This window comes from Pithys albifrons, chromosome 8 (genome assembly GCF_047495875.1).
Source record: "Pithys albifrons albifrons isolate INPA30051 chromosome 8, PitAlb_v1, whole genome shotgun sequence".
In the NCBI taxonomy this organism is placed as follows: Eukaryota; Metazoa; Chordata; class Aves; order Passeriformes; family Thamnophilidae; genus Pithys; species Pithys albifrons.
In genome coordinates this window covers 24755181-24782657 of record NC_092465.1, presented here as the reverse complement: position 1 = coordinate 24782657, position 27477 = coordinate 24755181, and positions in this window count along the sequence as shown.

The following is a 27477-nucleotide window of genomic DNA, read 5'->3' as shown; positions in this document are numbered from 1 at the left end:
CCTGGTGGGTTAATGCAGGGCCTGGATAACAAGCTGGGGCTAGACAAACCCTGTTAGACGCACGGTGCTGCCATGCACCCTGGGCACACGCATCAGCCCAGCTTTGGAGCTAAAGTTTGCCTCTGCTGGGCATGCAGAGCAGGCAGATGCATCATGGAATTAAGAGTATGGTAACAATTGTCCAAGCAACGTTATCCTGCCAGCTGTTGACTCTTGAAAAATGTGTTAGACTGATATGCTCTTGGATAGAGCTTCTGAATTTAGAAATGTTTAGGAAATTGTACACATGAAGGAATCGGTTCTAGGAAGAAGTCAGTACCGAGGTTTGCAGTGCAGACCTGTGCAATTTGGGCTAATGGAGTAACAATTATGAGAATAAAATACTAAAAAAAAAAAAAGTGCTTTTGGCTTTGTGAGAAAGGAGTAAAGAGAGGTGAGGCTCCTGATTTAATTTACGGTTGTGTAGCAGTGTGGGCTTCAGTAGGATTTCTGCTCCTGCCACTGTAACTTCCTCAATTGCTTATGTCTCTTCCTGTGCCTTCAGCCTCTAGTACCCATCTGTGCCCTTTGTCTATGACATTTTCCACACCTTTTGCCAATATATCTGTATTTTCTTATGGTGTCTGTCATTCTCTCTGGACCTGTTCTCTACCAAACTGCTCTGACATCTTTTCTCACTCATTATCTCTTGGGTGTTTTTTCTGTGCCTGAGTCTCTGCACTGTTTGGGTGTCAAGAAAAGAGAAGTACCCTGTCTCTTCTCTTCATTACTTCATTAACATTTCATCAGGCAAGATGTTGGGACACAAACTCCAGAAGGAAAAATAACTGCAGACAGCAGACAACAGTATGGGCAAAAAAAATTACATTTGGGATAGATGGGCAGGTAAAAAGTACATCAGAATGAAACTATTTGAGCAGCTGTAGTGGTAGACCCCATCTGTTGACCTAAAAAAAATTTTCTAGCCTGAAATATGTCTGTAGATCATAATCCTGTTTCTCCTATGCTTTTGGCTATTTAAGAAGTTTTAGAACTATTTTGCTTCAGGGCTGTTAATGAGACAAACTAAGTAGTGATTTCATACTCAGACTATTCTTTTTAACAATTTCTATGATAAGGTGTCTGATTTGTGCTGTAGATGCTTTAGATGAAATACAGAGTTAAATGTAATACATTTCAATGCTAATCAAAATCTTGCACTAGAAGTGGTAACAGACTCTTGGTGTCCTTATTGGGTGAGTCACTTCCCTCTATGTTCCTACACATTTTCCCCTGGACCTCATATCAGAAGACTCATCTCTGATCCCATAATTTGTACCATCAGTTATTATTAGTAACAGCAATGCATAGAATTCAGTGCAAAATGACCTTTTGCTTTTCTAAAGTGTTTTACATTTGAATTTCTGACTGCTGGTGGTTCTCCATTTATGGTTTCTTAAATTTCCTTTTTTTTTTTTTTGAGGATTTCCCCTTGTAATTCTTAACAGAAGTGGTAGAGATGGTCACTTCAGTTCCTGTTTGTGATGAGTGTAAATTTATTACCATGGCATTCATCTTACTAACAACATACAGCTTACAGAAACATTCACTAAGGTATATGTAGCATCCTAGAATCATTTTTCTCTGAAGCTGTCAATTGTGCCATAAATTTTAGCTCACCAAACTGACAAAAATTGGCTATTCAGAAACATCATAAGATGCAGTATTACTGAGTATATTGTCTCAATTTTTGCTAGCTGTAAATCCTAATTTTAATTTGGAATACACAGAGATAAACTTGGCATGTTCTGTCAAATAGTGGAAAATAGAAACTATTATCTTTTCATACAAGCAGTGGTGACAAGACCTGATAGCAAAGAGCAGCTCCAGCAAGATGATTAATTACATATAAGGCCTTTAACAGGTAAATTCTAGCTTGAACTCTATCTTAATTTAATAACTAGAGGTAATGGAGAATCTACCACAATTAATATAGCTGCTTGATTGTATCATAAAATAGGAAATACCTGTAAATCATGCCCACAAGTTAAAACCATGACTAATTCATTGGTGATAATGTGAGGTCTTTGCCACCATTCTTGATTCAGCTTTGCAGAATTAAACTTTGTTCCACTGCACATAGAGTTAAAAAAAAAATTGGTAGACTCACTTACTGAAGTGACTGTGCCCTGTTAGCAGAGATCATCATCAGCTCTGCTGCCTGGAAGGCTGACAGATACCAAGTCTGATATTTTAAGTGGAGAATGATACAGTTTTTGCTGAACAGAAAAATGGCCATTTTCACGGGAAAGGGACATGATTCAGAGGTAATTATTCTAAATACTTAGTCATTAATACAATCTGAATTGACACGCGTTTAACATTTTTAATACTCATAAACAGTGTGTTAGCAAAACCAGACCACCTGTAACTGCAAATAAGACAAAGGATCTGAAGTTTTGGTAAATATTTTTCCTTTGCCTTCCTTCAAACAGAGCTTTATACTGTAATATATTAAGCCGGCTTTCAATTTTGAATGTCTCCTATCATATGAAAAAAATATAAAAATTTGGCTTCTGGAGGAAGTGATTTGATTTTATTGAAACAATGTTTTGACCTGAAAACCGTTGTTCCGGAAACTTGTGGAATAGGAAATGGTAACCCCATGTGGTAATGATACTTGGAGCTGGGCTTGACTGAGGCAAAAATAGGTTTGGCGGCTGCTGTATTCCTGCAGCAAGACTGCACTTTAATCAAGATGAGGGGGATTGTGCAGCCAGGAAGCAGGATGATGTGGTATGAGTTTTACCTAATGAGTGCATGTCTGTTATCCTGAGCAGAGGGGCAGTTGTTCTGCTTACTGAAGGCACTCGTGAAGGGTTGTTGAAGCAGGAGGAGAGTGTTTCCTCTTGGTAAACACATTATAGCAGGCTGTCCCAGATACATGTTAGATGAAGACTAAAATCAATCACTGTGCTCCTGTCAACCACAGCATGGGTAAATCAGCTTTTCCCTCTCTCTTCTTCCATGTAGCTTCCCTCTGTCTGTCTTGTACTGTGGATAACAATAATCCTTTGCTCTGTCCCTTTTGTATTGTCCTTGGCTTTTTGTATTTTTCCCCACCGGTGCTTTCCTACACAACATATTTAAGACCTGAACACTCCATGTCTGTGTTGTTTCATATCTTTGTTGCTTAAACATCTTCCTATTGGCACCCAACACCTGCAGAGTTGTTCTTTATAATTCCTATTGTTTGTTCTTCTCCTAAAACCACTTTCTGAACTTATTGTGCTGCTGGTGCTCCCAGTTTCTGTCCACCTTGCTTTCTTTGGTTACCTTTCAGTATTGCAACAATCAAACCAATTGTCTCTCTACATTTCATTATGTGCTCAGTAATGACAGTTTGCCACCTGCCCTGGTTGTCCTATGGCTTGAGAGGCAGCAGTACTGCAAGAACTAAAGCACAACATGCAGAAAGCTTGTGGATGAAACAACTGATAGTGAAGGCCTGTACTGTAAGGAATGAGAAGGGAGGAAAAGACCATCCCCAAAAGGGCATTTAGGCAGGAATGGTTTGGAAACCACACTCTTAAGGACCAAGACAGAGAAAGGATCAGGATACAATTCAATGGCTGGCTTAAAGGGATCTAAGCCAATGCTTTTCTGCTGCAAAGAGATAGCCACACACTTGCTTCCAAGGTTCTCCCATCCCTCTTGCACTGGCAGTAGCTTTTACACAATATGCACTGACTTGGGTCAGTTTGCTGATTCAGCAGCAATGAGCTGCAAAAAAACCAGTGGGGAATAGATGACACTTTTCCACTCCTTTCTCCCAGAAGTTTGGCCTTAGATCAGTTTAAAACTAACATTAAAGCATCTCTTTAGAAAGGTGCATTTAGGATTCTGAGGAACAAGAGGAACAACAGTGCCTGGAGGAGACAGTCTGTGTAGGAGGAACTTAAACATTTTACTGAGTCTTAATACATCTAGAAGTAGAACACAGGGGAAAAATATGTATCAAAGTAATTGGGAAAGCAATAAATACCACATCCTTCCTTCTCCTCGAAACAAGTAGGAGGAAAAGGGAATGGTTGTATGGACTGAGCAACTAAATAATTTAAGTAAGTCAAAAAGTCTGAAACAGTTGTCAGCTTCATTTTTGCACATGACTTGAATCTAAGTGGGAAATTATTTTATTGCTATTTTGACTGCCTTTTTTCTCCACCTGCTCTTTCCTTACTTCATCTATCTGTTGTGCCCTTTCGTTCCTGAGGATAACTTTCTGTTTCTTGTAAAAGTAGTGGTCCCTTAGTGTACGATTATGAAATACTGAAAACAGGACCTTGATCTCTGCCTGGGGCCTCTACCTGTCTGTAGTGACATTTCCAGTGAGTCAGTGTCTGTCCAGACAAAGATATCTCTGCAACCAGAGCCCCATTAATGAAGGATACAAAAAATAAACCATGATCACCAAGGACCTGCCTTAAGCTGAGACAAGGCTGCTTCCAAATGAAAACATTAATTTAGGCCTATGGCAACTGTGAACTTTTCTGAGTGTTAAATTCACAGACGTGCCCACTTTGAAGTAATAGGGCCTGATACAGTGGAGAAAGGAAAATATCCTCAGGAAATTCAGTCTTTTCTGAATTACATTTTCACATGTAAATACATAGGCAAATTAAGACTTTAGTAGAAATTTTAAAGTATTTTTATCAGCAATGATGACCCTTTAGGGTACATTAAAAATTGGTAACTGTATGTATGTGGTAAATAAGAGGATTTGTAAATAATAGTGCATTCTGCAAAAGGTGATATAAAAATGAGAGAAAATGCTACCTACCAGTTAGGTTTGAGACAAGGTTCTCCTCTTAACTCTGAACTTTGTTTCAAATCTAGATCCAGTTTATGTCTTTTATAATACTAGCATTATATAGCAGTCAACCTCAGTATATTTCTTATTTCAGCTCTGTTTTGAATCCTCATTTTCCCATACTCATAACTTTCAGTCTTTGTTTTCTTCCACCATGAACATTTTAAGAGATCCTTTAAAACCATGATCAAATTTTGGAAGCAAGTATTTATTTGTCATGTATGAGGAGATTCTTTATATAACCAGCAACTTGTTTGATGTCTTATCTTAATTGACACTTGACCTGTGCTGTCAGCTGAGCTGGTTTCTGTAACCCAGCCAGTCTCCATGGAGAAAATCAGCCTGAGCAAAGCTGAAGCCCTTTACACCTTGCATATTTCTGGCTTTTAGCAAACTTTTTAGCTGCCAGCAAGTTGAACATCTCAGAGTGATAATTTGTCTTAAGATACCACAGATTGTCTTTCTTTGGTATGTGCTCGTGGCTTTTGTTGGTGCTCTGGGCAGATTTGGCCTCAATATGTCTATTCTTCCCTCTCATGTGCATTTGTTTCCTTGTTAATGTTAAGTGGTTTCTGTGAGTTCTAATCATCTCGGAAAAGAGACTTTTCCCCATTGAGACCTGTTTGCACAGTGGTGGTGGTGGAGTTTTACCCATCTGACTGGAAGCTGCCAGGCACAGTCGACCTGTCACTGTCCTGGAGGAGTTTGCCCCATGCTGAATGAAGTGCTTTGTGTAACACAACCCTGCTTCTTTTTGCTGAGTAAATTAAAATTGGTAATTTTTCATTGTAAGTTATCACAATTAGATCTTTGTGTATTAAATTTCCCTAAATGTCATTCAAGAACTTTAAAATACCTTTTTATTACAGTAATTTTATAGAGAAAAATCTTACTAAATTATGCCTGACTGTATATGCAGCTGCACCTTCTGTGTTTGGAATTACTGAATGGACTAGTGCTAGAGAAATAGTCTTGCTGGTAGCAGGTAGATAGAAGAGCTCAGGGTGTGCTCTTTTCTGGTGCTACCCTGTCAAATATATATGCTAAAGCAGCAAACTGTGAAGAACAAGAAAAAAGTTAGTTGGATATTAAAAAAGTCAGTTAAAGGTACAGAGCCATCATAAATTTTTTACATGTAAAAGTAAGGGTGCAGTGGAGTTGTTATGAGTCTGCTGAGCAGGATGCATTTCTTGCCGTCAACCCTCTTGGATTCTTTACTCAGTAACATCTGTGATATGTTCTGTAACCTCCCATGTAACAGTACTTTAATGCTACTTGTCATCATATCGAAAAGAGAAAGAAATATGACCAGTAGACAAAATGATACGCTAAACAACTGCCTTCTAAAGTGATTTTAATACAGCGTGGAATTGAGTGCAGAGGTATTTTAATGGAACTAAAAAGATTTATTGGCACTTTGTCTTAAGCTAAAGTGCTTGCAAAGTGATGGCCTTTGTTTTGGAATCAGGAATTGGTTTTTCTGAGGTGTTGTAAAAGCAGTTACAAATAGAATTTTTTATCTTAATTAAAATTTGCTGTGTCATATAGTTGGTTTCTTACCCTATCAAACACATGAGATTAATGATATCCATAAGACTCCTCATGATACAAGTTACATCCTTGGTGGAAATGCAAGTGGAAGGTTTTGGTCCTACAAAGGAAATGAAATTTGGGAGGACAAACACATTATCTGATTTATGGACTTCTCATCTGCGGTTGACAGTCTTAGACATAACTGTTAAAAAGCCTTTAAATGAAATCACTTTCTCAGAATGTAAAGGATTAAGAAATTGTCTCTCTGACAAAATCATGTCACCTAAACATGTTTTTTTTTTTCCTAGCAGAGCCTTAAATAATATTTCCAGAAGAAAACTAGAGCGAATACTAAACCTATCAGTTAATGGTTATTCACTGTGTGTACACAAATATATCTTAAGGACAACACAGGTTCTGTGTAAGGTAGCCTTTTTAGAAAGCACATATCCCATCACTGTTTTACACATAGATTTAGTGCAGAAAATTGTAGTTCTGTTGTGACTATCTGATGTCTGGACCAGAAAAATAAGTATTAATGCTTTGAAGCAACAAATTTAAAATTTCCTTTCTTTTTCCATTTTTAGTATTATTTCACTGAGATAATATTTTCTCTCTGCCTTTTGAAGAGCTTACTGCAACTTCAAAAATTCTCAAGACATCAGAAAATTACTTTTTTGTGATCCCTTTTGTTTATTTATAAAAGATTACTTAATGGAATTCATTCTTTCCAACTTGCACACTTATTTAGAAATTGAAATTGAGTTACCAAGCAAAATAAACACAGCAGGGTAAGCTGCTGTGGAAAAACAAGGCATCAATATGTAATTTTGTTGAACTGACAAAGCAAAATCGTGATATTAACCTAATAATAGTTTCATAGAAAGACAATCATAACATTATTTAAATATTGTAATAGATTTATAGATATAAGATAAATTCTTCTTCACTTAAAAATGTTCATGATTAATAAATCAAACAGCTTGTAATAAAGTGGGTAAGGCAATTGGCTTTGTCCTAAATGTTCTGTAACATCCTTGACTGGCTGCAATGGCAGTCTCTAGTGGCTTGTTTGGACAGTGGTGCTCAGAAATCCCTGCCTGCTCCTCCTGGTCTGCAGGAAGCTCCAAATAGCTGGGTCAGAATGAGGGGTGGGCATGTTTTGTGCTGCACAAATGCTTTTAAGTATAATTCTGTGCCTGTAGGGGTATAACAGACTTTCACATTGACACCAAAATTTTTTTTTAGTAAAATTGCCATGGAGAGGGAGATAGTCCAGAGATGCAAAACTCTGCTGGCTGTTGCACTGTAACAAACCAACATAAATATGCAAAACTCTTCTGCTAGCTTACAGCTATAAGATGCTATTTGCTTTTGTTATCCAACCTATTACACCAAAAGCTGTTGTAAATTGATCTTCAAAACCTGGCAGTAAGAATTCCTGAGGAGGGAGATTCATGCTGTAATTTATATAGCATTTAAAAATTTATCCTTTTTTTATCCTTTTCTTTCACCTTGGGAAGCTGAGTATCAGGTTTACTTCTTCCAATCCATGTTGGGCTAACAAAATAAGGAGAAACTGAAGACTTTATTGTTTTAGGAAGTTTGAGAAGTGTTACTTGGTTTTTGCTTTATTTTCAGGAGTTTTTTAAATACTGATCTGCAGAACCTGTACTGATCTTCCAGCCCATAAAGTGGGATTTGTATTCTTAGCAGATAGCCTACTTTATTTTTACAGTTATATCGCTGCATAAAGCAGCATATTACCTCTCCCTGGGAATCTGTGTGAAAGGATTTTTGAGTCATTTTAAGCAGCGGCACTGTCAATGGTAGGGTTCAAATTCTTCAGAGTCTGAGATGATGAGCAGAGTTTTGCATAACTGAGCCCCATCCTGTGCACCAAATGTGATCACTAATCAGTGAAGCTTCAGTGTCTTTCCTCTGAAATATAACTGTTTATATTACTTTTCTCCAACATAAGCACGTAGCCCTGAGTTGTCTGCCAGAAAGGGTGAGCCCAACTACCACGATGCCACTGAAGTGTTTCCTTTAGCTGCAGCATCTTTAGGTACGAAAGGGAAGAGTTAGAATTGAGGCTGTTCTGTTGTCATTAACACCACAGGCAGCTTGGGCAGCTGGTGCATTGAAGCAGGCAGTTTACAGGAAAAAAAATCATCACTGAGGACTTCTCACATATGCAAAAATATGTTATCTCATTGACAAATTCATTCAGGATTTTAAGGCACTAGGATTTAAAGGATGAATCTGTTGTCGTGAAAGTACACACATTGCTCTCTGTGCAATGTTCAAGAAAAACAAGCTTTTAATCTTTTATTTCCTTCTCTGCTTAACCAGTTGAGGAGCACGTAGAGCACCACAACTGTGATGCTTCTCTCCTGGCAGCAGAATTGATAGAGCTTGGTGTCTCCTGTGAGTTGAGGATCTCATGTCCTCACACATTGGCTTTCTGGGATTAGCAGAGACTTAAGCAGTGGCAATTTCTGTCACTGTGGCCCAGATAAAGTTGGCTGTACACTGGGAGCTCTAACATGTGAGATGGAAATGCTTTGGTTAAAAGAATAACCAGAAACTAATACTTGAGAGGTTGCGCAGGTGGGTTCCCCTAATCAAAGCACTAATGTCCTCCATATTATGCAAATCCCATTGTATTACATATGTATAAACTGTACAAATATTGTAATTCCCTAAGTAATAGAAATAATGTGATTTAGCAGGGAAAGGTCTTTCTTAAAGCATTAAGACACTCCACAGGACTAAGATGAGAATAAATGAGCATATCACGAGTCTTAAATTACTCTTCATTGTCAACACTAAACTGCAAGCTACCTTAGAACCTAGTGTTTCATTTTTTTGTTAATGTTATAATTGTAATGTCAAGCTGCCTTTTTCTGCCTTTCTGCCCTATCTTCATCACATGGTACTCCATAAAACATCTTCAGCTGCCATGTGCTCTCTGCAGCGCCTTGACAAAACAAGGTATGTGAGTATATGCGAGCACATGTTTCTCCTGTGGTTACTGAGTCTCTGCACATGGCAAAGGATTGACAGCCCAAACTGTTCAGCTGGTAAATCTTTTTGTTCTCTCCCTGGCCACTTCTCCCATGACAGCTCTGCAGAGTTCAGACCTTGGCAGGCTGCAGCACCAATAAATACTGGATTATGTAGCAGGTGGCACAACAGTCACCAAATACAAAATGCAGACTTTAGGCAGATAACCTGTTGTCCAGGCATGTTTTATTTCAAACTATAGAAAAGGAGATGGGATTGATTTTTTTTTTTTGGGGGGTGGGGGTGGGGGTTGGGTGTGGGGATGGGTGGCTGTTTTTTTCCAGGATATGGTAAAAACCCCAAACCAAAAACCTGTTCACTAAAGTAATCCATAGTCCTACTCCGGGCTGCCAAAACTCTGCTGTCAAATACCTTTTGTTACATTAATTGACTGGTAACAGAACTATATTACCCTGTAGATCTCACACCAGTGAAACTCACGTGTGCTCACATTTCTGGTGCTTATTTGGTTCTCCCTTCCGGGGACTTAGTGTAATAGATGCAGACACAGGAATGCTAAAAATAGCCAAGATTTTACTATTGAATTATAAAACATCTTCAGAAGAGATATAAAACCAGGGTCTTTGGATTGAACTTTTCTGTTTTGTAGTACTTCACAACAAATAATCTTCATTAATGCCATAGGGTGAAGCAGAACAGAAAAGTTTTTTTTCTGAGGTTCTTTTGATAAAGATGGAAAAGTTATTTTGCAATGAGAACAACTGAATGTTTTATATTGGCATATCTGGAAGTTCAAAGGTTGTGCTATGAAGGAAGTAGCTAATGTTTTTATTTAATTTCTTGCTTTAAAATAATTACTTGTATGCCAGGTAACATCACCAATTGTGCTAAATTAAAAAGAGCTTCTGAAGAATTATCTTGCTTTAGAAGTTTGTATTGTCTTCAAATTGCTTCTCAATTTCTAAAGCGGTCTGAATACTTTCAGGCCAGTCACCATCAATCACAATTGAAAACATTATATCTTTTCATCCTCTTTTTGCAGCTTTTGTCTTTCATATCAATTTACAACAAAGATGGATTTTCTTTCAGCAGTTCTTAGTAAACTTAAGGCTGAAACTCCTCTCTTTTTGTCCTGCTATGCAGAAGTGGTGTATGACAATTCAGTTTAATGTTGAAATGTGGAGCAACTTTGCTTTCAAAATGACCAAAATCTTTTTCCCACTCCTCTTTGAAGTTGGTTTGGTTGTTTCGGTTTTTTGGTTTTTATTGGTTTGGTTTTTTCTTACTCCTTGGCACCTTTGTAGTTGCTCAGCATGGCTAAACTTGAGTGTCAGTTTTTGGCAGGAGAAGAAATTTTACAAACACTTGGCTGAAACCTCACAAAGATTTTTGAGGGAGAGCTTTGTGCAATAAAAATTCAGGTAGCAGTAAATCGAATTGCCCATTACAAACAAAATGCCTTTTTCTGTTTAACAGCAAGTGTTCCCTGGTCCTGTGCAATGTGGAACTGATTTCTGTAGAGGGGTAAGGACAAAGCAGGGCTTACTTACTGATAGCGTAAATAATTAGCATTTGAGCTTTATGAGGGGAAATATGTATATATAGGTTAAGGTATAGGAAACACATCAATGGCTATGAAAAGCTTAGATACACTCCTAATGGCAGATAGTTGTAATTTAAATTAGTGCTTTATTACAGAGCTACAGATTCTAAATTTTTCTGAAGCAACTCCTTTTTTGACAGGCTGAAGAAATGGATTACTTTTACACAAACTTGTACAAAAATTTTAGTTGAAACCCAAGTAAGATCCCTTTACAGTACTTAAACTGTCAGATAAAATTATCCAAAGGCTTTTTATAAAGAAAAATTATTTTAGTTTGATTTAAATGCTATTAACTTTTTTTTGTACTGCCAGTACAAAAAAAACCTCATTGTCTTCTATCTTCTCATAAATGACACTAAATTTCAGACCAGTGAGTGGTTATGTGCAATCAGAGCAGCAGTTTTATGTTGGCCAGAACACTGGTGATAAATTGTCTTAAACCTTTGTGTAATTAATTATTTCAATGTGAAATCTGTGTGTGGTGGTGACTGGATTTCTATGATGATCCAGGGAACACATTTGTGTTACCAAAATTCTGACTGAAGTCTCTCTCCAGCCAATGAAGCCAAAGGATAATTCAGAGCAGGATTTGCACTTTTAGGGCCTTTTGTCCTCCAGTGGAGGAAACTCTCGTGTCCTGGACAATGAGGAATCAGGAGAGAGAAGCCACCAAGTTTGCTGGGATATTTCATCCTCAGTGATGAATTTCTTCAGCTCTTTACGGTTTTCTGGAGGTTAGCAGAATGTGCCTGAGGACCTGGTCACACATAACCCAACACTTGAGGAAAAGTTAAACTGTGCTACTGGACAAACATGGGAAGAGCAATGGCAAATGGCCCGTCCTGTGTTATCACTATACTGCAGATCATATTCCTTGCTAGTGTGCCAACTAGTAACCAGGTTTGTTTGTCTACATCCTGAATGCTTTCCTACTTGAGCAGCAAATCTTCAGCAAGTGTATAGGGAGTTTACAGCTTTATTTTTGTCACTCTTCAATTCGAGGAGGGACAAATGATTTCAGAAACCTTCAACCCCTTCCTCAAAATAAACCCCAAAACCCGAAAACCTCCCAAACCAAACAACCCCAAAAACTTACACACAAAACAAACGACAAAACTCAACCCCTCTGTCTTTTCTGTAGGACATTCTGAACATAACCTTAGAGATACTGACCAAAAACTTGGTACATTTCAGCAACTGGTTTTTTTGCATGACAGAATCTGTCCAAACAAGCACTTGAGATTTTATAAAATAGCTGTAGTGGTTTGCATGCTTGAGACATGCAGCTGTTTCCCTGTTTATCTTATACAATAAGAGATGCCTCAGACTGTCACTAACTACTCAAATTCATTTCTAGCACTCTGAGAGAATGGTTGTATGAATGAGGGCATTGTTGCCAGTGAGGATGTTGAGAAACTGCTGAAAATAACTGAGGAAATTATCTTGTCTGTCTCAGTTCTACCTCTCCTGACTTCTGACTGTAGTGACAGTCTGAAGCGTAACAGCTTATTAACAGCTTTGCTTTGTGGATAGAGTTCAATCGGAAAAAGAAATCTGAGTCTCCATAACAACAGTGAGACCAAGGGGAGGAGATTCCATTGGCATTAAAAAAAAAATGTTTGCCTAACAGTCCAAAACTCAGAGACTGAAGAAAATAGCTTTTTAAAGAAAACGAAAAAAACACTAAAAAGCCCTGAAATAATAATGAAAAAGTGCAAATAAGATGTCTCTTGGAGGAAGGAAATGAGTTTACTTGTTAACACCACAAATGTCTGGTTTGGTTCTAATCATCAGCTTGGACCATCTTGCTTGAGACAACTGCAAAGAGTAGTTCAGGATGCAAAGATTACTTGCTGCTTTAAATTTGTGACTTAAATATCTGGTATATTTGCTTTGCTTTTCAGCACTGACTTAATTCAATATCACTATTAATTCACCAATTTTCTTATTCTAATTTCTGCTGTGATTTAATTTGATGATAGTTTGGTAACATTGATCACCAGATCAATAGAAATGGAGTGTAGTTGAAGCATTTCTTGAATGTCAACATCAGCTTCATTATTGTATATTTCAGAGTTAGAGGAAAATCATTTAAGGTGACCAGTTGAAATTGAATCAGGTCCATAAGAACTCTGCTCTGGTGATACCCTGCTGAAAACCCCAACTTCATATCATGTCTCACAGCAGCAAGTAAAATATAAAGCAGATGCTGCTGTGGCTCCTCTTTACTAACTCTGAAGTTCTAGTGTATGTTCCCTCAGGTACTCTGTCCACATCCTGGTTCTAAGGCATGAGCTTGGTTTATTAACCCTTTTACTCCCTTTGCAAGGTCCTCGTTCAATCAGACACACCTTTAACTGAGGGGATTTAATCCAGCTGAGTTTTCAAAGCAGTAACAGTCATTGGTACATAAAAAGCTTTATTTAAATAATATCTAAAATGTATTCAGTGTTCCGCGTTGGGTAACTACTTTGGCATTGCTGCTGGTTGCCTCCCTTGACAGTGAAAAGCTGAAGGAGATGCAAGTGCATGAACAGCAAGGTTTGCTCTTGCCCTAGAAGTAATCTTAAGTTTATATTGCCACCTATTTGTGGAAAAGACGATATAAATATGTCTAACTAGGAAAAAAAATCATTGGGCAACACTCACATATCAGCAATTACAAAATCTGGGCTGAGAGATGCTCCCTTTGCCATAAACATGGTGAAATGGGCTGAGCCCTTTGCTGGTGTAATAGAGATGGTCACTTTGAAGGTGCAGGTTGTTGGCCCCAAGCGGAGGAACAACCTTGCCGGTATCTCAGCAGTGACTACAGTGCCTGGCAGGGGGTTATCTCCCAATGGCAGAACAAGGGTATCATCCACCCCTCACTGGACAGTGGGCAGTTTTTACAGTAGATACATTTTTGGTGGAAATACTGCTTTGAAAAGTGGGGAATACAGGAAAAGACATGAGAGGGTTGTAGGGTGCCTGTGGATGGCATATCTGTGCCCCAGAGTCAGGGCTGGTGGGGGCATTGCCAGCATGGCCACGTGGGATGTGGCATGGCCTTGGCACCATGCACATGGTGCTGCCCAGCAGGGCCTGCTGCCCTCTGCTCCACAGTGAGCACAATCTTTTCCCGCGTTCACCAAGGTGCAAGTTGTGCTGGGTATTTCTAGCTTAAATTACTGATGCTAGAGCAACAAAAATGTCAAAGAATTAAGGTCAGTCAGTGTCCTCAAAGCTGGCTGCCTTTAAATTCTTCAGTTCCCAGGTGTGAAAACTTGCTCTTCTGGGGCTCTTGCCATTGATGTTTTCTAGTTAAGCAGGGATTTCCTTTGAAATACTTTTCAGCTGCTTCCAATAGTATAGTGTTTATTGATTACATCCCTGTAAGACAGACATTTGTCTCCTCTCCCCACCTTTCCCCTAGAAGAGTTTTATTTCATATATGAAAAGATCAACGGGAGCAAGAAAAGGGAAGCATGAGACAGGGAATTCCTGTGGAAGATTAAGTGGTTACTTATGCAATTTAAATTAGACTTGTAATAAGTTTGTACAGGAAATGAATTAGGATGGCTAGCTTTTATGGAAAGGGAATTGATTTTCATAGTGTTTTTATTATTAGTTTCACTCATAGTTTTATCTTTCCCCCTTTTTTTTAATCTGCATAGAATTAGTTTCTAATTAATTCAAACTACATAGATTGATTAGTGAGTCTTAATCTTTGTACTCTCCTCCCCCTCCATTTGAGGCTAGCTAGTTAATTTTAATTTTTTATATAATTACTCAGAAGCAACAAAGCAATATATATTACAATAAAAAAAGTTACTCTGCTGGTTTCATATATTGTCAAAATGTGTTGAGCTTATGTCTACTCATTGTTGAAAAATAGTGCGCCACAATCCATTCCAGGACTTGTTAAATGATTATATTCTTGCTCTTAGTGGCAAAGCTCTGTTTATAAGTGCAAGATACTCTAGATGAAGCACAGAATTACTCTGAGGTAGCAGCTTTATTGTTCACTGAAGAATTGTATCAATCACCTTGAAACTACATAGAAATTGCCTTAGGACTGTACTAAGAGTGTCAGTCCAGTCAAGCTTTTTCACTACTGTTATCCCATAACTGGCTGCTGAGGTCAGCCAGTCTTGATAGCACACCCTGTGTCAGGGATGAGCAGTGCAAACCCCTTGGCCCTGTTTGAGGCACTGCTGCTTGTCCTGTGGCTGTGGTGCCTTTCTGCAAGTTGGGTGCCAGGAGAAGCTGTTGCTTTCCTCCTGACTCGGTTGGTTTGGGTTCCCACGGGTGGGAGTGCAGACTGATCCCCTCAGGGGCACTCAAGTTTTCACCTGCGTTTCTACAACATGGGGTTAATCTAGACAAATAAACTTGACTAATGTTTTGGACAATTTCTGAACTTCTATTTTGTAAATGTCAGGATTTGGGCTACAGGCAATCAGCTGGCTTTGCAGTCAAAAACGGTGAGCACAGGTTTACTGGAAGGAGAGGACAAACTAAAATAATCAGCTATCTTTCTAGAAGGTAATGCCTAGTGTTTGTGTCCTTTTTTTTTTTTTGTAGGAAAACTTTGAGGCCTGAAGGAATAATTACATCATATCTGTTGACTTTGACATTCTGTGTTACAGCTGATGTGCTCTAGTTTGTGATCTGAATTGTTCGTCAGTTAAAAAAAAAATTCAAAGGAATGCTGCTTACCAACTTCCTTTCTGCTACCACCCATCATACAACAGTGTGGAACTGGAAGGTTCTGTAATCCCTGAGCTCAGGTTTTGGCACAGTTGCCTCTGTTTTATATCTAGTAGGCCTGTATGTAGCACAGCAAATTGGAGTTGTACTTGGGCTCAGCTGCTCAATGGATTAGAGCATAACAGAATTCTGTGACAATACTGCTAGTCAGGTAATCTAGCAAAACAATAAATAAACTACATAATGGCATATGTTGTTTTTCCTAATTATTGAATTCCCACTTTCTCTTATGAGTACCTTTTTAATTTCCTTGCAGGATGTTAGTACATTAAAAAGGAAAAAAAAGCAAAATTATTTTTGAACACACGAAATCATAGAGACACTTTGGTAAAGCAGAAGCAAGTGTAACACTAAGAAGTTAAGGGTTAATTCTTTTCTTTGAACATGTAACACGTTCCCTCAAAGTTCTTCTGCTCTGCCTGTGACTACAGCACCCCTATTGACATGAATTGCACTTTCATACAAGCAGATACTGTAGAATAGACTTCAAGGGAACCTGTGTGATGATCAGGGAAGAGAATTTAACTTTTACTACTTAGCAACTGACAAAATAAAAATTATATATTGACAACTCCACTTGTATTCACAGGGGGCAAGAGCAGTCTTATAGGTACTCCATGGCCTGATTCTGTTTCTAGGGGAAAGAAGACAAGAGATAAAACATTGAGCTCCAGTGATCCAATTTTAAATGGGGCCTTATAATATCAAAAAACTCTCACAGGAAATGGCAGGATTGTGGAGGCAGGTGTGGCTAGAGTGAAACATGTTATCCTGTAGGAAGAGAATCTAATTATCTATCCCAGACAGGAGGAAGCCCTGAAGTCTGCATGTCTGCCCTTTTATATCTGGTTCTTTGAAAGCTGGTGGGGGCAATATAACCTCAATATTTTCAGTGGCCACTTTATCACAGCAGACCTTATCATTAATCTGAGTTACTCAAGTTTTTCAAAAGATTTAGCATAAAACCAGTAAAACTGCAGTGTATGCTGTGCCTGGTTGGGTAGAACCATGTTCTGCCTGCTGCAGGCAGATTTGTACCTCAGCAGCACAGAGACCTGCAGCCCACTACTTGGGAACCAGTCCTGGGCTTCTGTAGCTGAGAAGTAGAGGAAACATCACTGAAACTCATGCAAAACTTTAAGTAACTGTGTGCAAGTCATATGAAAAGGTGGCTGTGTAGAGGGTCTCAGATCCAAGAGGTAACTGGGACAGCGTCTCACTGATTACAGACTTCATGTAGATTGTAGGTGGTATTTTGTTAATTTTGGGAATTAAAATTGTTCATTTAAATCCCTGGGCTGTGAACCGCAGCTGGGGTGGAAATGCAACTGTTCTCACGTCAGGAAATGGTTTTAATGATGATGTTTGGCCCACACATTGTTCATGTATTTAAAACACAAAAATGGTAGTTGCCTGGCAAGTGAATCATGGAAAATCACAGGGAGTGGTGTGTGTGTGTGACATGTCTCAAGAGCCCCCGGTTGGACTAATTAGTGCTGATGAGAGAGTTTTCCTCATCCTATGCTATGGGCAGGCTTGTGCTTCTCGTTGGGTTGACATAGAAAGGCAGGAAAAAAATCCTTTAGGGAATGTAATTCTGGAGGAAACCTCCAAATATATTCATCCCTTGTGTTCAGTGAGTCTCTGACCCCATGTGATGGTTACTTCTCTCTGTTTGGCTGCCACTGCACTGAATGACAATGGAGCTGTATACCTCTTTTCAAACACTAACATATTTTACTAATAGAAAGTAATACAAATTTCCTTTCAAAGAAAGGGAGAAAACAAACATTATCCTAGCTGTTGCTGGAGGATATAGTCAAAATATTATTTCTTCATCAATTGTTAGAAAAAAACCCTGGCAAAATATTGATATGCATGTTGCTTCATATCTAACTTTGTCATTATTCATAGCTATCCCCTCCCATAATGCTGAATTTCCCCAAGTGCCATCTGTCACTATCATCTGTGATTAAAAAAAAGTAATTAGAAATTGGTTGCAAGATTATGTACAGCATCTGTGGGTGCAGTAACTGATAAAACCATCCTTGCTATTACCTTTGATGCCAAAATTCAACAATGGGTAGAAGTAAAGAATGATCTTCCTCCTATCAAAGCAGTGGATAGCTGGACAAATAGATCTAAGTTACACCTGCACATGAAATATACATGGGTGTTTAAGACCTACTTTATTCTTCCAGCTTTTTTTATTTCATTGATACAGAGTAAAATTCAAGAGGCTTTCATTAAGACTGCAATTCAATGGCAGATTGGCCTACTATGAAAAAAAATCAGGATACCATAGGTTTTATTAGAGTTTCTAAAAGTGCATCAAATGTAAGTTGACAACTTTTGCATTTCTTTTTTGATAAAACAAAGATGCTCATTTTGATTCTTCTGTTCTGTATTTATCGCTTGTATATCAACTCCTAAATGATTCAGTAATTCTTTAAGATGAGGACAAGACTTCACAGGTGGATTCTCGAACAAAGTAAATTCTTTTAAATGTGTGCATGATCCTTTAATGCAGAAATCCTTCACTTGCACAAAAGGAGATGGCCTGGAAACAGAGCAGTTGAAGTGCTTTCTCTAACAATACGGGAGTGTAAGCATTACTTTATTTTTAGACCAGAGTCTAATGATTGATTAGTCATTCTTGTAAAGAAGATGCTTCTTAATTTATAATAATGCAAATATAATCAATACTTTTTAAGAGAAGTAGCAACATAAAGGTATCTACTTCAGTAAAAAATAATACTGTTTACAGATGTTTTCACAGATTTCTTGTAGTAGTTGATCTCATGTTAATAAATTTCAGCTTGACAAAAATGTTTGATTATCAAATGACTTTTAAAAAAACTTAATGGTCATGGTCTGCTGTTGGTGTACATGTTGCTTTGTGTCTTTGGTGTCTGAATAAATTCTGCTGTGAATAAAAATGGGTGATAATACATAAAGGTATCCAAACCCATAAATTTTGAAGGTGGCCAGAACCAAATATGCACCTGCTCTTGCTATAATAAAGCCAGTGATGCAGATTTCAGAATTAGTAGATGTAAGAATCGAGGCTGTAAACCTCTCACTGATGCATTCAGTACCTTATGCTTTAGATCAAGGTACTTAGCTATCAGCTCCTCTCAATTTCATCTATATTTTGTAGTCAAAGCAAATGCCATGGAAAAAATGGAAGGAGGGGTTCCTACTATTAAATCATCTCATGCTACCACAGGAAAATTCTTATGTAGTACAGGAACTGAAGGTTTTAGCCTTATAATGTACTTTTGCCATCAAATGAAGGATACAGAAAGAAAATTGATTCAAAAAACATTGGAGTGTTGTATTATGAGCAAATAATCTTTGTTTACGTTTGAGCACATAAAAAGTGGCATAATAGTAGATATAGGTTAACTCTAACAAATGGTGGAAGTAACTTTTGTATGCTGGGAAAAGGTGCTTAAAATGTGAAAAGTTAAGTGAGCTTGAAAAAAGATGAAATTAGATAGATCATTGTCTTTTGCAATTTGTGGTTTTAGTCATAAAGCAACAGACATGTTTAGTTTTAAACCCTTATTGAACTCACTAGTGTATACATACTAAATTGACGTGTATTTAAAAACCCATCAGTTTGTTCTTAACATGATTTTTTTGTTCAGAAGTAAGAATTTGAATATAAAATGACCCTGAATTTAGGGTTGCTCAGCTCTCTCATGTATCAGACTCGTTACTCCAGATGCAGGAACCCTGTGGGATGTACTGAGCCACTGCTGCAGGTACAGCAGCACCCAGCAGTGACACCTGAGTCCATAGGAACCTCCAAAGCCAAATTCTGGCTCCAGCAGTTCAGGGGAGGGATGATGTGGCCGTGCTTTGGGCTCAAGGGACACAGTTTTCTAGCTCTAGTCAGGAAAGGCTGAATGTAAATGAGTGACTGCTGGATATCCCCCGAAAGGAGTTTTCATGGGAATTAATGAGACACAGAGAGATCTGGGAATCATTTGTGATGTATAATGGGAATGGCAATGAGGTCAAGCCTGGACAGAGAGATAACTTTTGTTTGCTGCCAGGAGCCCTTACTGACATTGGGATGTGATGAAAAGTGCTATTGCCACTTACTGTGGCCTTTTCAGGAGGGTTTTTTTCCCTTTGGGGTTTTTGGGATCATTTTGGAGGTGTTTTTATATTTTTGAGTGTTTTTTTAAATCTTGCAACTCTGAAGCCTCTTTAGTTTTGTCATTGCTCTCTGTTAGCTCAGACTTCTGAATTGGGCTCTCTCATTTAAACATTGTGTGGTTTTGCCCCATGTTGCTCTCTGAGGTAGAAAGGACATTTCTCAAACCTCTCTCCTTCTCTAACTGAATTGAAACTGCTGCTGAGCAGCCTGTTGACTGCAGGAGGTGGAGAGAGAAATCAGAAATAAAAGCTTCCTTAAAAGCTGTACTACTTCGTAATTTTAAAACAAAGTAAAAATGGTGCTATTCATCTTCATATTAGAAACCTGCATGTCTTGGAGAGTGGAAATATTTCTACAATGTTTTTGGGACAGATATAAGCTTCTTCCAGTCCTTGCTCTGAGCTGAAAGAAAATTTTTGGTGCATCAAGTATCCCTTTGATTAAATTTCATTAAAAAAAAATAAAACAACTTAGTAAAAATCAACAACAGGATTTGCCAACCTTTCAAACCTCTTGTAGTGAGCCTGTTAACACAAATCCTTATCGAACTGCTTTGTATGAGTTTTCTATTTTGTTTTGTATTTCTTGTAGTGTTTGAAGTTTGAGTTTATTTTTAGGGAATGAGTTGGTTGTGTTAGTCTATTGTAGTTGTCTTTTCTCTGTTGCTTCTCCATTATTTTAGTCACAGGCACCTTTTTCCCTAACACAACTTCACCAGTTGATACTCCAACAGTGCATGAGCCTTGTGCCTGCTGTATCAGGCTCCAAGAAAAAACTGTATTTTTATTTCTTTTATTCCCAGGTCATACAGTTCCAGGAGGAGGCGCAGGTTTTCTTATGTATATCCCCAAGTAGCTGTATACACCACTAATGTAAGGAGTCGCCCTGATAGTGGGTAATCACCAGTACTCTGATTTTTGTGAATGCACTTGTGTCTCAGAATATACAGGTTGTTGATCTGAAGCACCCTGCACCAGGAAATGTTTAGATTTCCTTGCTCATTTTCCCATCGTGACATACTTCAAACTGTCATGTGAACAGCAGTCCCAGAGAGCCACAGGAGAATTATGAACAGCTTTGTACTCAACACTTATGCAAAAAACCCTGACAGAGTATGGAACTGTTCACTTTTCATCCAGAATCAGCATTTAGTTTGACAAAAAGAGGAGAATAGCAAGTAAGAGATTCTATTAGTATAAAAATTTCAACTATACTGTTAGGAAAATGTTGCATTGACCCTCTGAAGGACAGAAAATATAAATACTACAAATGTGCTACACTATATGGCTAGCAAGGGTTTACAGTTCATTTTAAAAGACAAAAGAAGAGTGGGAATAGCCCTCTACAACAAGAAATTATTGCTCTGAGGTTCATGGGCAGTAGTTTCTTCATTGTGCCTCGAGCCAGACTCCTGATCATATTCCAGGTAATGGGGTTAAACTGTAGAAATCCACTGGGCCAAATGCAGAAGAGGTTCAGCAGGCTTTCCAGTCTGTTGTGAGGGGAAGAGAAAAGTGGGTGCATGAGGCAATCTGGGAGGTCCTATATGTTTTGATTTAGCCCCTTAATATCTATAATCAAGTATGAGGCCAGCTGAAGTCCATGGAAAAAGTCCCATCTCCTGCAACAATTTAGTCCCTGAAGAGCTGGGCTTTGTTCAGGTGTTGAATGTGTGCAGAGTAGGGATTTTTCTCAGTTTTTCATTTAAATCAGATATAAAATTTAAAAGTAGAACAGTCAAATACCATTTGAAGGGCTGCACATACTTGCAGAACTGGACTGGTTATACCAAGGCATCACCACAGAATTTTCCTCTGACAGCCTTATTCATATTTTGTTCAAGAAATGCAAGGTATTTACAGTCGCTCAGAACTTGAAGAGTCTTTGAGAGGCTTTTTTATAGGACTCGCTTCTCATTTACTGTTTTTGTGGGAGAGTCTCTGTGGTTTTGCACCACTACAGAGCAGCAAATGCTCCTTAGTGCCAACTGCCCCCTTCGGTGCCTGAACTGGGATGGAAGGGTCATGATTTCCCTAAGGGTGTCATAGGTATCTTGAGAAGATAAAGCCTTTTTCTGTAGGTCGGTGTTGGGTTAGTGAGTAATGCAGCTTTGGCACAGTGGGCTGTGCTTCCTGTTGTTCTGCTTCTGTGTTGTAGACACAGTTAATTATGTAGGAGGACAGAAGAAGACCCCATAACCTGATGGGTAGAGGACTTAATTGTGACAGTCTAAATCGTGAGACAAAAAAACCCAGTAAAATATTGAAATATTCATTAAACCAGACTGTAAGAGCAGGGTGTCCTGGTGCTTGTTGTCCCTTCTGCAAAGGGAAGGTGAGTGCAAGTCCTTCGAGGGAGAATTCTCTGTGAATCCAGTTCACTCTTTATTGGGTGTACTTCTGATCCTTTGTCTATTCAGTAAAAACAGGGTCTTTGCCCCCTGGTGTACATTTATCTTATTTCCTTGAGGGTATGAGCTGAATCATATGACTCAAAAGGAGGTAATTTTTATGAAGAAAAAAAATGAAAAATTTTCCTTTTGCTTCCATCTGAAATGTTTGTTTTTTGAAATCAAGCTCCACACTTAGCAAATTGACTGCTGACATAGCCCAAGTAAATTCAACGTTTATTTGTTTTCACAAACCTGTCTGATAACTTTTAGTAAGGTGTTCTCTTAATTAAGAAAGTAACTTTATTCTTTATATAATCCTACCATGATGGTATTTGCCTTTTTTAAGGCAAACTTATAAAAGCTTTGTGCCAGCAAAGCTATGAACTCAATCAACTTGAGTTTGGCACTCCTGATGTGTAGCCCAGCCCCTAGAACTGAAGATCATCCTTCTTCTCTAGACATTTCCTATATGTTTGTCAGCAAAGCTGAATCACAGTGTTATGTTTCTTCCATGTATTGCCAGACTTGTAAGACCAAGATATGAAATAAAGAACAGCACCTATTCCCTGTAGCACCTGGGGAAGTGTGTCATCTGTCACACCTGTCTGTGCCAAGTGTGCCTTATGAAGAGTTTCCTTTTGAGGAAAACTAATCTTTGTGCTATGGAGTTTCTTTTTATCTAACTCTGATAAAACCTGTGAGTTTCTGTGACTACTCTGTCAGTAGCCAGGAGGCAGAGGTGGGATCTTCAAGAAGGAAATCTGTGTGGAAGTTCTCTCCAAGCATTTTTTAGTCAGTTACTGATACTGGGACATCTCAAGGACTTATTTCCACAAAGCAGATACTGGATAATCCCCTTCTGCCCACACTGAGGAGAAGCTACAAGTGTGGATGGTATTTAACTCTCAGCACTGATTGTGTGTGTTCTCAAGTGAGGCTTCCAGAACCTGTGGTGTGTGCACACACAGCCTGATGTGTTTGTGCCAAACTGGTTTAACGTGTTCTGTGACAGTAAATCTAAATCCAGTGTACTAGTAGGTGCATTCACTTTATTCATAATGAAATGAACTCTTTGTAAGGTTTAACTTTGCTTTATTATATACCCTGTACAGTGTAGATGGTCAATTTTTGTCTCCTGATAACTGAAACTTGTATTAGAATATACGTCAGCTTTTGAGTGACACTGCACATAGATTAGCAGCAGCTCCTGCAACATGCAGAAAACTAAAGAAAATACAAGCATTTCTGGAGCAATATGATGAATGCTACTTCTTTTGCCATGCTAGGTTTTCCCCATCTTTAAGACTTTACATGGCTTTGTGAAAGTTAAGGCTGTTACAAAGAACAGCCATACAATTTTATGAGTAATATTTTTCTATGGATAATTAGTGTTAGTGTCCTTTGCAGCACGTGCCATAGTGCAGGATGTGTGTGGGGAAAAAGCATCTAGGAACAAGTTTTTTGCCAGCTGAAATTACGAAGTTCCTTGAGTTTGGCGGTGGGGATGAGATGCAAAATTATAGAGGTCCTCAGTACTGTTCTACTGCTGGTGCTTAGGATGTGGTATAAGCTGAAGGAAACAGAAAGGATTGAAAATAATAAATACTCAGATTAGTCTTTATGCCATATATATATATGCTGTCATATAGTCAAGAAAAGACTGTTTTTAATATTTGAAACATGTAACTGGTAAAGTTTTTTCTGTCACATTGTGTTTCAATCTTATCTTACAGATTTAGAAAAATATTCAAATTCAATTCCAACATTATTTAGAAAACTTAATTATGAAACTGAACAGCATTTTGGTAAAAAGAACTCTCTCCCCCCCCCCCTTCCCCCCCCAACTAGACAGAAGTTGAATACATAACTTGATAGTGTACAACCTGATTGTTTTACACAGAAGTGGTGCCCAAAGCAGAAATATCCAAGTATTATGTGTTTGAGTCAAAAATAACTGTTTCTATGAAGGCTTCTAGAAGATAGGTTTACAACCATAATTGTTGATTTTTCTATTATAAACATGGTGCCACATCCTAAGATTTCATATCTGATAAAGTCAATTTATCATGATGTCTTTGCAACTTCAGGTATTTTTTGACTGGAACAGTAAATCTTTAGCTCATGCTCTCTGCACAGCAGGGAGCCAAGTCATCTTTTATGTTTATAGGACTCAGTTTCAGTTGTAACCCATAGGATAGATGCTAAGAACAGGAAAAGGTTTCAAGTAAAACTGTAATGTCCAATTTATAAAGTTCCAGTGGTGCAATTGGGATCCTGGTGACACTAGAAGTGGGAACTGTAAGGGGGGCTGCTGCCTGGCCCTGCTATGTTGAAGAAAAGAGTTTAAATATAATATGTCCTCTTTGACACAGTGGTTCCTTCTCTATTTAGAATGGACTTAGGAAAAATTTGAGTGCATGGAAGTTGGTTGTGGGCCCTCAGAAAGCCTGTGGATCTTTAACTGCTTGATTAGCTGGTGGTTCCAAGGAATTATGTGGAAAATTACCAAGGGTAACTTAAAATCAGTTTGCTCATTTTTCGAAATCTGCAGCAAATAAAAATTTTAAATAATCTTAACTTTGCATTTAAGCAATTTTAAAGGAAATGTCAAAACAAGTTGCTTGGTGTTGAAAAGTCTGTATTTCCATGTTGGGAAGCTTTTGAGTTCTTTTTCTTGAAAAACTAACATGATCAGTTTAGCAGAAGTGAAGCAAGTTACTAATAAAATTTGAGTGCAGATGAATCTGCAATTTTTACAGCCAAAGGAATGTTTGCCAAAGCCATTCACAATGCTGTAGGACCAGCCTGTGATTGGAAGAGTGTCTTCTCTCTGTCGCAGGTGACAGAGATTAAACAATTCCCACTGTGGTCTCCATCAGCTGGTGATGCTGTCAAAGCCATGGCAGCAAACCCACCTCCTCCTGGAGCTGGAGAGTGCCATCCATGTTATGGAGTGGCTTCAGCTTGAGCAAACATAGGGTTTGAAATGTCTTGCCAAAAATGTTTCCTTTCAGAAGGTAGAGGCTACAAGAGAAGCAGCCTCATAGTAGATTTTCCCTTGAAGCGAGTTGGGGTCTTACGGTAATATTTGAGTTCTGTCATTCTCCATGCACACACAGATCTGCTGTTTCACCAGAGTTTAGAGTCCTTTTTATGAGAGATTCAAAGTCGTCTCTGACTTGAACAATTCTAGCATGACAGTGACACAGCTGTGTTTGAAAATAGAGCAGATGAAGAGAGATGCTTTTCCTTTTCCGTTTCCTCCCCACTGTGTCTCCTAAGGCAGCTCCAGGGAGGGCTGGATTTTGCAGCAGCATCCGAGCATGATTTGGACAGAAAAAGGGACTTGGCTGGTACCAACCTTGTGGCAGTTCTGGGTGACCCTGCCAGACCCTGTAACCTCAAGCCTTTGGGATCTAAGATACTGTGGCATAGGGCTCCCATTGCACCACAACTTTGTATAATGTGTGACTAGATTAGAGAGGGGATCTCTGCATTATAAAGACGAATAGGTTTAGCAAATTAAAAAAAAAATCTACCAATAAGATTTCACTAATAATAATAGAACAGAGTAACTGTTTCCTTGCTCAAAAAATTACTGCTTCAGCAGTACAAGACTGAATTTGCACAACCTTAAAATAAACTGTAACTCCTTGCAGTTACCAGTTTTAAGTGATTTAAGAGTAATTAGTGGCTACAATAGTACTTGATAACCACATGAAAGTATCTAATTTTAAATTAAAAATTACTACATCTGCAAGAAAATATTTTTCTTCTTGTTTTTAAAACTTGAATGTAATATTTTTTCATATTTTCTTTGATTTTGTATCATTTAAAGAACCAGTATGTGGATTTAATTATGATTTGTTTTTAATTCTAACTATGCCTGTAAATTTAGGATAAAATCAGAAATACAATAGTATAATTGTCATCTAAAAGATTTTATAGTATATAAACGAGCAAAACTGTGCAATGCAGGAAAAATTTTATGTTAAAATATTGGAATATTTTATCTTTAAGAGGAAGAGAGACTGATATAAATTCAAAAGCAAGTGCTTTCTCAATCCTTTAAGTGACCAATTCAGGACTAGCTCTGTTGCTTATTTTTCAGAGTGACAGAGTGAAATCTGTGGAGCTACTGCTATTGACTCCATTGTATTTTTCTTGAGGCTGAAATTTTTCTTTAGGTTTTAGGCTCTTTGCATTTCAGCATTATAAGCAGCAGGTATTGAAAGAGCATTGTGTGCACTTCATATATTCCTTTTAAGTGTCACCCTTAGATGTCTGCATGGGGATTTGGGAGTGCTGGGACTGGGACCAGTTTGGCCCACACAGCCAAATGTCCCCTGAATGGGATGGAGAAGAATATTTCCTACTGTGCAAGCTGTCAGACTGGGCATCAGTGTATTGATTCCTAAGCTTTGCTAACACTTGCTTTAACTCTCATATATTTCAGTGTATGGCAAAGCCAACTGAGATACTTTACAGCTTGTCATGTGGATTGCACTCAGCATGTGCAGGCTCTGAGCTCAAAAGCAGGACAAGCCCCATTGCTTTTAACAGTTCTCATCAGGCAGTTTGCTGGGACAATGGCTCTGTGGGGATAACAGCTCTGTGTTTGGCAAAGCAGAGGACATAAAGTAGGAATGGGATGCATTTCAAAGAGGCATTCTGCCTAATGTTTATTTGAAACCCACAGACTGACTTAATCAAAGAAGGAAAAGTGAATTGAATAGGTTCAGTGTTCTTGGAGCAAGTAATTAACTATTGGTTTTCTGACAAGATCAAACTTGATGGCCGAAATGTTTGAATAGGAGCAGAGAAGAGAAAGTGACTTGATTAATTAAACCTCACAATTGCCTCCCTCCTCACTGTTACTGTCAGGGAATCAAGAGTCAAGGTGGGTGAGGAAAAGCAATCGGGGTGCTTCACTGCTTTTCAAAGGGCAGGGACTTCATCTGAGGAGAGACTGTGAATGCCCTCACTACATTCCTTGTCTAGAGGAGCATTAAACCTGGTAAGGTATAAGCTTGAGAAACAGACCCACAAAGCACATTTTTCTGTGATTGTTCTTTCAGTTATCAGTCATGTCCCATATCGAATAAAGCTAATAAATTGGTATCTGAAAGAGCCCAAGCAACTGGAAG